Source organism: Excalfactoria chinensis, chromosome 9 (assembly GCF_039878825.1).
Source record: "Excalfactoria chinensis isolate bCotChi1 chromosome 9, bCotChi1.hap2, whole genome shotgun sequence".
Taxonomy (NCBI): Eukaryota; Metazoa; Chordata; class Aves; order Galliformes; family Phasianidae; genus Excalfactoria; species Excalfactoria chinensis.
The window spans coordinates 4,152,369-4,165,117 of record NC_092833.1 but is presented as its reverse complement, the minus strand read 5'-3'; the positions used below and the strand labels follow the sequence as shown (position 1 = coordinate 4,165,117).

Below are 12,749 nucleotides of genomic sequence, written 5' to 3'. Positions count from 1 at the left end.
GAAGCATCTTGCATATTTTCACCTTTTAAGTGCCCAACTTTTCAATGTCATGAACAGACCAGTTGTGTAGTGCCGCAGATGCTGTGGTCTTTCATCCATCATAACAAGGATGGAAAAAAATTCAATTACATATTTGCAATTTTGTCTTCTAAATTTGCATATTTCTGTAAGAACTGAAACTATTCTTCTGTAATGAATATTTATTAAAGGATTTTTTTCAGTTTTTAATTATCATTAAGTGCATATCTTCCATTTTCCTTCTATGACTTACGCTGGTGAACATGGCAACCAAATATTTTCCTTCTTATATGATTCAGTGATTCAGTGGCATATATTAGCTTGTATTTCCAGTAACAGACCATTTCTTTTAAAGTTTATCTGTTTTCATTTCTCAGATGATAACTTGACCTATACCTTAATTATTTTCTGCTGATGTTGAGATGTAGTGTCAGTGTGTTTTTTTAATTGGAATAATTATACTTTACCGTTAAAGGATTTCATGTAATAGACGGTTACATTTTTGTTTGGCAGGTGGAGAGAGGGTTCTTGCTATCTTTTTATGACTGAAATTCAATAAATGTACTGTGTTGTTTTTTGAAGTATACATGCTTAGGCAATTGATAACAGGGAGTTGTGAAGCAAGATATAATCAGATCATACCTCAGTGTTCTGTCATTTTATTAGAACTGACACCTACATATAAATACAGAATATTTTGATGATTGGCATAATGGAAGTATTAAAGTATTTCAGAGCGAAGCTCAAGGCCACCAGTAGCCTGTCAGTTTAAGCTTAACAGATGCGCTTTGCAGACGTGTTTTCAGTGGGACTCTGTAGAGAACTTGAAAGGAAAGTGACCCAATCTAAGGAAAGACAGGGCAATCCTTTTTCTTATTTCTGCTGGATTTGTTCTACTTTCATTTCTGAAGAGACAGAAAACCAGTAAAGAAAGTAACTCCTATTCCCCTCCTGATAATCAGCCTATAAAACCAGTAGCTAGAACCATAAATAGCAGTTGTATAACTGCTGAGAGGTCTGGAAACTGAAATGTATGGTGATGTATGATGGAACATTAAGTGATGGCTTTATTGGTGATATATTTTTCCTTCCTCAACATAACTCAGGAAGAAAATTTGAAGGCCAAAAATAATTAAATATAGTCTTTAGATGTACTTTTTTTTTTTTTTTTTCCTTGAAGTAGAATCATACAAAGAACTAAATATATGTATATATGTGCTTCAAGATTTTTGACAGCATAAGCTGTTTGAGCTTAATATTATTCATTAAGTGAATGAAGGAAATCATGCCAATGTGATTGGTCAAAAATTTGAATAAAGCTGCATATTTCAACTAGATACAGATAGCGGTGTAGATTAATGTATATTAGGCTTTGTTGCTGACAAATTGTTGTTGACTTTTTGTTCTAATTCACCATACTTGAGTTGTGTTCTGAACTCTGACATAGCCTGTGGTTGAAGTCTGGAGAACCTGGTACAGTTCCTCTCATATTATAGAAACAGAAGAAAGATATTAGTAACACTTCTGCAGAGTAATTCTTGGACTAGAGAAACACTGAAGGTTGAGGAGTGTGCTCAGGTATCTTGAATGCTTGCAGTACCACTGCCCCAAAACAAGAGGAAATAAATTAAAGATTCCTGGATGGTTAATTTAAGAAATACAAAAAAGCTTGAAAGTAAAATCAGTATTTGTTCAGAAACATTATTAGAAATTGTCCGTTCACAACCGAACAGGTAAAAGCTAAGATCCAGTCTTTGTCCTCTGTGGCTGTTACTGAAAATTTTGTGGCAGGCATTCATAATTAATGCTGTGTTTTAGGATAAGTGACTGTTCAATGACCCTTGAATAGTTCCTGACACTCACGGTGATAGTGCTCTCAGCTCTTGAGCTGCATGTGAATTAATTAATGAATTTTAACTCCTGAAGGTTTACCTTTCCTCTCAAGAGGGGCAAAGGATGATTGATCTTAAGCAGTATTACTGCTTCTCCAGGTATGTGATCATCCCCTGGGGGAAGTCAGAATTCTGGCAAGTGTGACCTTCCTCACGTCATCATGGTGCTATTGGTGACATCTCTGTTTCCTTTAGTGATCGTGAGACTGCCTTTGCCTTCAAGAGAATTTTTTTAAATGAAATTGTTTTCACAGCGTTGTATTTGGTGATTTCTGTGCCTTTAGTGAGGTTCAGTCGCTTTGCCCTTAAAAGCAGAGGTAAGAAGTTATTTTGAAATTGGACCTTCAGATAGTCACACGGCCCTGGCAGCTGGGATTTTTAAGGAAAACACACAAAACAGTGAAAATGTTGTTTAAATGGTGGGTGCTGGCAATGTTATACTGTCTGTACAGCTTCTTAATGCACCAGCAGGTAATACTGAAGTCCTTATTACAATAGTGATGCTTAGAAATATGGTATGAACCACCATTTCTGAAGGGAACTGAGCCTGTCTAGTTGTTCCATATCAGATTACAAAGCTTAGGTCATACCAGTTGGCTTTAGCTGCTTTTTAAACAGTACATTGCAGATGAACTGAATCACCTCTCGTGTGAGTTTTTATTCCATTTAGCAATACAGAGAGTGCTGTATATACACATATACCTTTATATATATTTGTATTTGTAAGCTATTCCATTGAGTAAGGAGCAGAATTTTCTGCAAAAATTGCCAGAGGATGATGCGATTTCTTTTTTTCTTTTTTTTTTCCTGAATGTAATACTTGAGATCTTTCATATTTTTATAACCTACAAGTATTTTGTAACTTTTAGAAAATCAGAGGTAATTCAAGAAAATACAGATTGATGTACTTTCCTTCTCATGGATCATTTCATAATCGGTAGCTGTCACATGGTACCTGGATGAAGGCTTTCCCTTGTTATACAGAAGAACTCTCCACACGTCCATGTGGTGGTCATTTATGTAGCTTCCCCAGGAATAAATAAAGCAGCTGAGAAAAAGAATAACATCCTTATAGCTGTAAGTATGATAGTACAGTGTAGTAAGTATACCTGAGGTCTGAACCTACTGAATTTGTCACCAAGGGGATGGAAAAAGAAATGCCAAAAGCTCAGAAAAAGTGGATAAGGTGGTATGGATACAAGGGCTGGCTTCTGAGCTATCACTCAAATTGCTTTGTTTCCACAAGTTCTGCTTTTCCAGTGGTGACAAGCATTAATTTCATTTTTTTATGCTCAGTCAAAAACCACAAACAAACCCAAAAGTTCTCCTGTGGCTCTGCCTGATGCCTCATTCTCTCAGAGGTACTGTGTTGCTTCATACTGATGGGCACTGAAGGGTGCCCAGAATTCAGCATGACAGTACGGTTGTTTTAGTTCACCTCAGAAGCCCTGTTTTTTTCAAAAGATGGAAGGATGTTATTGATTTCCTCCTAGGCAGACAGTGAAAGACTGAATAGATTTTGCCCTTTGGCACTGGTGTCCTTAAAGACCTCGAGCAAAATTTATAGAGCACATTAGCAGTTTTGTTTACTTTGTTGCCCTGAAAGAGATTTAGTTTATATGATAACACTATTATGTGAATGGGACCTATACTGAAGACCTTAGTATTCTGTGAAGGCAGGCAAAAATGAGCAGAGCATCTGTGGAACAGTAAGCGATGTTTAAAAGCACTTCCCTTCAAAGAGTCACAGTGTTTCTTTGTTCTTTTTCTTACATATTTCCTGTATTTTCTCTTCCTTTAATTAGACTGTGGTCTTTTCTGTTTTCTACAGTAATGATAATAATACTTCAAAAGGACTTTTCACTTAGGAATCACTGAACATTTAGCCAAATACTAATTAAATCTCATAACATTGCTTGTCAGATTGGGGCAAATATTTATGACACCTGCATATTAAAAGCAGCATTTTATACATAGCATCAGTAATTACATTATTTCATCCTTGTTTTCATTCATGTTGTTCAGAGTGGACAAAGCTACTGAGGATAAGAATTTCTTCAGTTTTATTTGTGATTAGTTTTTAAGCTGAGGAAAAACCTCAATTTCAGTCAGCTGCTGCTCTGGCTTCCAGAGGCTCAGGATGAAATCAGATGAAGGTATTTTCTATGAGAAATTCCACATTGTTGAAAGCATCCTGGAGCAAGCTGCCTTAAGATTTTAATTCTGCAGAATTTTTCTGCTTTAACTGTATGGATGAGAGATGTGAAGAGTTTTCATGGTGTTAAAATCTGGTGTCCAGCCGCATCACTTTTCTTTCCCTTGTGGAGGATTTCAGTGCAATTGTGAGAATCATCAGAAATGAATCCCATACAACTTTCCTCTGTGGATTGCAACACTCCTCAAGTTGGGAGGCACAATATGAGTCAGCCACTGGCATAGTTGTATTTTCAGGGGAGTGTGTATCTGCTGCTGTTGGTGGAAAGACTTATGAGTGGTTGACAATCTAGCTGATATGAGGTAGAACAGGGCAGCTTTTTCCTGGCCAGCTTAGTTGTTATAACCTTTCTCCTCTGCAAGTATATTTCAAGGAAACATGAGAGAGAGCTCGGTTGACCAGATCATGGCATCTGGAGATGTGATGGTTGTCAGGTTATCTTAGTGGTATTTTCAAAAAACTTGAAATTCATTCATGACTTACTCTTAAATCATCTCTGTCCCAGTAGGCATCAGCCAGATGATGTTCAAAATGGAGTAAGAGGTTCACGTGTGCACTATGTGTAAGACAGTTTGTGAGCACTTGTGGATAGAATTTTTTCTGTCATAGAACTAATTCAATCAGAACACTACAAGCTCCTAAGCAGCCTCAAACAATAATAGCTGTATGCAAAGCAGGACATTAATCAGATGTATTTCTAAGACATGCAAGCACTGATACTTTTTCCTTTTCAGCCTTGAGCTCATATTTTGTCTGTATGTTTTGCTGAGTGCTTTATAAGAACTCTATAAATAAAAAGTTATAACTGTTTGCATTTTCCTTGATTAAAATGCCATGTAAATGTATTTAAAATGATATGCAAATTATAGGAATCCTGCAGGTATATTTTTTTCAGCAAGGCCCTATGTGTTACAGAGCAAGGAATAAAAAAATAAATGTCAAGTCATTACTGAAAGCAAGGGATCCTCTTACAGCTACAAAATGGGTTTAGAAAGAGGAGGGAAGGTATAGTAGTCAGATTTCACTATTTTGTGGTGACTACACTGAGGAATTAGCAATATTCTTGTGACATTTACCTTTTACTAAGGCTTGCTTCAGAACAGCATGCTATAACTCCCTACTAGTTAAGGCTTACCTGTTAAAATCCCAGGTATTTCTTGGGTAGAACTAACAGCAATATATTTTTCTTTTGAGACACCAGAGTCAGCAACTTCCATTGAAAGAATTTATAGCTTCAGTGGTTTCTTGTCTGGATTTTGACGTGTCAATTTGGTGGGACATTAAGTTGTGATAGGAGCATTTATGTTGCAATTATAACACCCGCTTGTAAAATAAGAGCTAAGAAGGTCACTTCAGGATGCTGTACGCTGTTTGTAGAACTGTATTCACAGAGACAAGGCTACAAATTCTCTGTTAGCATAGGGTCTTAACATTTCAAGTCTCTGCATTTTCTGCTTTCTTAGGTTCTCTTTGGCTCCATGTTTTCTTGTTTTCTCTCAAGCATGTCCATTCACAAATGAAAAGGTGTGTATATAAATGTATGTCACTGTGAACATAAGAGGTGGTGATTCTACCCTTCTTGAATTTTTAAATAATGGAAAAAAAAAAACAAACATTGCTGAATCACACTATATAGACGATAACCTAGATTGCCGTAATATATTTCCATATAAGAACATAGGAGGAGGAGATTCTCTGGTTCATTCTGCATATTCTATTCCTGTTCTTTTAGCTCAACTGGATTTAGAGCTACTTTTGGTCACTGATTTGGCATCTTACTACTCAGCCAATTTCACACTCGTTTGCTGGAGATGGGATCAGGGACTTGGACTGAAGTTGTCTAGAGGCACTTCCTTGTTAATTAAGAAATCAAAACTTGTTTAAGCATTCTGAACTAGTACAGAAAATTCTCATCAGTGTAAAACTTGCTGAAGGAAGCTGTATTAGAGGAGGTCTGGATAACTATGCAAAACCTTCCCACTGAGAGGTTGGTTAGGCACTGGAACAGGCTCCCCAGGGCAGTGTGGTCAAAGCACGAAGCTGATGGCATTGAAGGAGAATGGGGACAATGCTCACAGAAACATGGTTTTGTTTTTGGCTGACTCTGAGTGGACTTGAGGATCCTTGTGTGACCTATCCAACAATGTTTTATAGTTCTGTAAGTCTAAGTCTCTTATGGATAAGGCAGCTGAGCAGCAGAATAAAATACTTCATCAAGTATCTTTATTTAATCAGAACTGCAATCCTGATTTTATCTTTTGCATATTCATTCTTTTATCCCACCGCAGTGGTAAATGTCTGTCATTGCAGTGCTAAGAGAAAGGAATATATTTATTTTCTAGGTTTGGAAGATTTAGAAAGGGTAGGTGTGCTATTTACTTTATCTATACCTATATATAAGATATGTATAGTATAAAATATGACATAAAAATATATGTACTAAATATATATATGTACATATATAGGTATATATGTATAAATGTATATGTTTTTTGTTTAGAGAAAAAGTGTCAGCAATTCTGAGTTGCAACAGGACAAGTCAGATAGAATGTGCACTGGAGTCAATCAAATTCTGTGGCAATGGGATGCATGAGTTACGAGCTGACTTGGCACGATCTGTTCCCAGGGCAGCTAATTGTTTCTCAGCAGCTTTTCTTTTATTTTCTCTCCTTTAAGAACACTTTTCCTGGGTGACGCAGAAGCCAATGCAAATATGCATAATGAGTATTGCTTTAGGTTTCAGGCAGGACACAGGGCTTCCCTCACAGTATGTGAAAACTTGAGACACTTCCCACAGCTCAGACTGAAGTGCAATCAGAGCTGTGGTAAGATTTGGCTTTAGATAAGAATAAATGAACCCCCATGAGAAAAAGTCAGGTTATATAGCAGGTAACTCCTTAGGTCAGCCACAACTAATATGAGAGAGATTAGGAGAAATTCCTTTTATGATTTAGTTAGCTAGTCTTTTTTCTTTTTTTTTTTTTTTCTTTCTTCTTTTTTTCCTGAATGCTACCTCAGTTCAATTAACCACAGAAAAAACTGCCGAGGTCCTTAAGACATATAAAGTAAGGTACGCCAATAAAGTCAAAAGGTATGTTAGTAAAGTTCAACATGTTTGTACTAATAAAGTCAGTGATTCAAGAAACTCACACTTCTGTAGGTCTTTGAATGAGAGAACTTGTTCGCTAGGTGTGAGTGAGTCACACTGCATGCATGTCCAGACATTTCAGTGTTTTATGTGCAAGAGGCTAATGTTGTTAAGAGTGCCACTGAGCTCATAAGGAATACAGAGACAAAAAAAATTTCCCCCTCTCAAGCTTCATGTATTTGGGAGGGAATCTGCAGAGGAATTTATCAAATATGACTAGTACATTTAAATTGCTGGTGGCGATAACAAAATGAGACATTAATAACAGATAAAGGAGTTCTTAGTTACACACTCAAAAGCTTATTTAAAGAGCCTAGAGATTAGATCATAGATCAACACAGCCTCGCTGGAAAGAGCAGTCTTGTCTTACACATAGGGCACCACACTGCAGCACTTAACTGAGACTTTGGTGAGATAAAGCTGTTTGGCTTTTAAGTCAACCTTGAGATGACTTTCCCTTTCAAAAAAAAAAAGAAAGAAAAAAAAAAAAAAGCCACTTTGATTATGTATTTGGTTTGCATGTTAAATAAGCTCCTCAGCTAAAAATATACCCCTGCAAGGAGCTTATGTCATCTCCCCATAAATGAGTGACACATGGTGAAAGACAGGGAACGCTGAAGAGGCGAAATAAGAGCCTGAGTTTTAATTACAGATGGGATGAACTGGAAAGTTCGTATTAAATTCTCTAACACCTAGAAGACAAAGGCATTTGCTCCCAGAAGGTAGCTAGAAAATCCATGGCAGTTAGCAGCTGGATCTGCAGTTAGCATAATCACACACAGCTCTGTGGACTTTGTTAATCCTGGGCTATTTTACAATAGTTTTCGGCGCTCCTGTACGCTGTGAGGTACTTCTGTTCCCCATTAGCCTACTACTTATTCTAACGCAGACTGAGAAATCACTAGAAAATCTACTGCAACTGGGGCTGACTTCTTCACCTCACTCCCACTGTGCGTATTCAAAACCTGGTGCAGAGTTGGCTGTCCTGGGTAAAGAGCAGGATCTTCAAAGATCTGATGTGCAGTGTAGTTGTTATCTGCCCCTGTGCTTACAGACAGCACGCGTTATGGAGTGACAGGTACAATAGACATATATTTCCTCCTGCCATTTTTAAAAAGGATATGCCCTCCAGATAAATTCAAGCACTGTCAGAGCTGGCAACTTTCTCAGGAATTAACAGGAGGCAAAGCTCCTAGTAAATTCTCTCAGCATTTCATTATATCTCTGGTTGTCAATACTTGCTCCAGGAGACCCTAAAGGGCCTTTTTATTGTTCTAAGGAACTCGCTGGAGTAATTTAAATAGATAGGAACAGCGTGTCCTCTGGATGGGAGGTGGAAGCCTGAATAGGCTATTATTTTATGACAAGGTAAATGAGGAAAAATAGGGTGTGTTTAAATCTAACATTCTCCACCTCTGAGCAAAACTCTGCCCAAAGGCCTGCAGAGAGGAGGGTACTTCTCAAAATTTCCAAAAGCCTATTCTTCTTGGTGTTCTACATTGTGACTTTTTTTTTGTTTGTAATCTCCTCAACAAAACAGGGATCAGAAATGGAAGAGGAAACCTCAACAATGCAGACTGGCCCCTAGGGAAGCAAGGCTAGTTAATGGACAATTTTATGGCTCATTTGTAAAAAGGGGGGGAACTCTAACAGAGTGCTCTGTTTACTTTGTCCATACAATTTATATCAGCATTTCAGGAGGGAAAAAAAAAAAAAAAAAGGATGTTTGGATGTGTACTGGGAAACTAAACAAATACTTATGAACATCTGCAGTGAAAAGTCCAGACTTCTGAAGGTTTTATTATAAAGACTACATGTACTAGAATGGTTAGAATCCAGTAGAATTTTCTTTATACTCACACTCCTCCTGTCAATTTAATTGTAGCGATACTTTGGAGATTAAGGATGTGTTTCCCTTCCCCAACAGTAGCAATACTTACAGAACTGCAAGATCTGCAACTGGTTGGGGAGTTTAATGAATTTCTGAGGCTAACCTGTATCTCTTTGCATGCTTGAGGTACCATGAGTTGATCTGCAGTTCTGTTGAATAAGTCTGGAATTAGAACAGCAATAGCCAATGCATTTTTGGATTTCAGTAAATTAGTCTAAGAGCTTGCGATGACTTTTCTCCTAAGTTTTTATTCATCCTTACCCATTTTAAATCTCCCCCATTTCTCCTCTTCTACACCCTCTACCTTCCCTCGCCCCCCATCTCTCCCCCCAGAAAAAAATAGACTTATGCCTAGGTCTATGCATAGAGTGGATATCTTTGGATCTGAATGCCTGTGACTTTTGGATTTTCATGTGTTGTAGCTGTCATGAGATAACATCAGGCTATAAATTACGCATTGTGAAGACTAATAGATCATACAGAAAAATCAGAAACAAAAAAGTGGTATTACGAAAGAAGTAGTAAGTTGGAAGGAGAATGCTAGGAACGTATAGAAGTCTCAATTGCTTCCTAGATTTTTCCATTTTTCCACTAATAGAAGGCAATCTAAAACACAGAGATCATGTAGTCCAATTTCACTGCTCAGAGCAGGATCAGCTATAGTAGGTTGCCCATACTCAGTCACATTTTTTATTATCTGCAAGAGTAGAGGCTCCATTTGTACGCATCATTTATGGAAATGTTTAACAGCATGGGCCCTAGCCATTGATCTCAATCACAGTGCTGTGCCATCAGTTACTGACGTCCAGCTGGTCTTTATGTCACCAGTCACAACTCTGAACCTGGCAGTACAGCTTGTTTTCAGTCCATCTCCTTAGCCCATATTTCAGCAGTCTATCCATCTATAGGGATATTGTAGGAGACAATGTCAAAAGACTTTCTGAAATAAACGCAACAGACGCTGCCTTCCCTTCTCTCTCTGAGCTAGTCCAGTCATTGTCAAGTTAGTCAAGCATGATTTCTCTTTTGTAAATCACTTGAACAGACTCTCCAGGGACATAGTAGAATTCTTATCATTGGATTGCAATTGGACAGGATGCTTGATAATCTCATCTAGGCTCACTATTCTCACAAAAGATTGTACCTGAAGTTCTTTCAGGGTCCCTTCCAATCTGCTGTTCTATGTGTCTAAGATTCTAAACTCATGTTGGCTACATCTTCACCTTTGTATTCTTCATATACTCAAAAATGACTTCCAGACTTACCTGCCTCATACCCTTCACAGGGACTGAGTTCCACAGTTCCTCCTTGTTCAGCCTGTTTCTCCCTTACTGTGGTAGAGCACCCTCTACTTGGATTAAATCTTCCCTGCTCTAGACATTCCCCCTGGTTTCAAAGCTCTGGGTTTCCTGAAGAGTGAATCCTACCAGTAATGCGTAGGGTGAAGAAGGCATTAATTGAATGCTTTGGCCTTCTCAGTGTTTTTTGTCACAGGGTGCTCTGGCTCTTTCAGTAGGTCTAAGTTTTCCTTAGTTTTCTTTTTGCTGCTGAATGTACCTGTAGAACTCCTTGTTGTGTAGACCTATCATAGTAAGTATAGTGTTGCCCTCACTAAAACAAGCTGTATGGCTGCTCTGACTTAGTATGGCTGGATTCAATTAGGATCTATTGATGTGTCCCTCCTGAGGAAATGTCCCTGTGCATGAGCTAGTTCTGTGTTGATACTTGATTCAGAACAGAAGTCAGTTTTTGGCACAGAGGATCCCAGTGACTTTCTATATCCACAGTAATGTGTAAAGTAGACTGGCATATTTGGCCTAAAATCTATTGCATATGCAAAATTGTTTCTCTGATGAGATTTAAGTAAATCTGTTTTAACATCTTACATACCTGAACAGTCCTACACCTACTGTAATAGGGCTATGTTTAATACAACTTCAAAAAAATATACCTTTTAAAAACTGGGACCACAACCAAAGAGAAATTTTGAACAGGGTAGTTTGTAGTCAAAGACTGATACCTTCATTAAAGTGCTGTTTTGTTCAGCCAGGATTTGTAATGAAACATAACTCTCAGTGCATCTGTAGATAAAGAAAATAAATCTCAAATTCTGTAGTTTTCCTGAGAACTTATTGCAACTTGATTTCAGTTGTTACCGTATTACAAGCAAAACTAGAGGAATATAGGAAGTGGGGTTAAATGGGAAAGCTCACATCTAATTTTAAATTCTCTCTATCTGTTACTTAGGTTAGTGGTGTCACACAAAGGACCACCTGCCGCAACATCCAGATAGGAGACTGATCTAGGATATGTGTATCTTTGACTTCACCATACCCAGTGCCACTGAGAATCCACATCTGACTGGTAAGTTTCTGTATTGTGTTTTATTTCAGGGGGTTAATTGAACATTAACATTACGATATTCTAAAGATTTGTGTCTCCAGCTCCAGCTTTCTGAGTTATGATCTCTTTTGTACCCTGGGTTTTGGGACTGTCTTGCCAACCGATACCTGTGGAATTTGCTTTTTTGTTAGGTCATTCTGACCTCTACGCTTCTATTTATCCTAATTTTATGTGTGTTTGAACAGTTGATTTTCCTAGTCTCTTGGCAGACAATTTAATTGGTTAGTTGAGCTTTGTTACTCTTTTATGCAACAACCATGGTTGCCTTTGAGGGGTTGTCTATTTCTGTTTTATGGTCTTGTAAATTACAGGGATTTTGGCATTGGTAGTCTAGCTTTTGGCTAGTCTGCCTATAGGGTATTTATGCCTATTTCTTCAGAGATAATTTTTCAGAGATTGACTGTAACATCAAACAGAAATAACCAAACCTACAAATGATTCTGATCAGCTTGTAGCTGTCTGACAATGCTGAGTTTAGTGGTACATGCATGTTATTGGGCATAAGCCATTGATCTCCAGAGGGGATTTAGAGACAGAAGAGTCAGTAGTCTAAATGGATTGGCCAGAAAACAGGAACTGAGCATTCTGAATCTCCATTCAACAGTGTGTGCCACAAGTTCCTGTGAAAATCTGTCGTTTTATGTTTTCATGGGCATTTTAATGCCTTGGGGTGCCATTTCTCAGAACTAAATAAGAGGAAGTCTGGGCTTCTCATCATATTTCTGTTGCTAGATATCGGAAGTATCCTAAGATCTCCTGTTGTTTTTACCCCATGAGGGAATTTTTGAGGCAAATGCTGTCTTGGAAAAACATGGAGTGATACACAAATGTAGGCATTGATATACTTTGCTTTAAGTTTCTTATGGGATGCTGTACATAAGGCTTGTCAAATGAGATCCCTTCTGGGTGGCCTTTGTCCATCTTCCAGTGTTTTCATGACACATCTTTTACCACAAAGAGGAATTAAAGGCCTTCACCTCAGAGTGGAAGGGGGTCTTGTCTGAACGATGATATGCCCTGCACTTTTGTTCCTATCTCTTTTCTGATAAGCTGAAGCTGTTAAACTTCAGCTAACCAATCAGTAGAACAATTTACTACCCCTGTGTCATTTTAAGTAGGCTGTCTGGCTGGAGCAGGATGTATTCAAATGAAAGTTAACAAAGTATGTTTTCTTTTGAGGAT

The 12,749-nt window shown here is 37.9% G+C and overlaps 1 long non-coding RNA gene across 1 annotated transcript in view; it reads left to right on the top strand.

The window, feature by feature from the left end:
* Window positions 1–11,527, top strand: part of LOC140256433 (uncharacterized) — a 64,742-nt gene extending 53,215 nt beyond the window's left edge. The window contains exon 4 of the long non-coding RNA XR_011904713.1: window positions 11,412–11,527. This is a non-coding gene — a long non-coding RNA (uncharacterized lncRNA). The remainder of the gene's footprint in view (window positions 1–11,411) is intronic.
* Window positions 11,528–12,749: the final 1,222 nt, after the last annotated feature.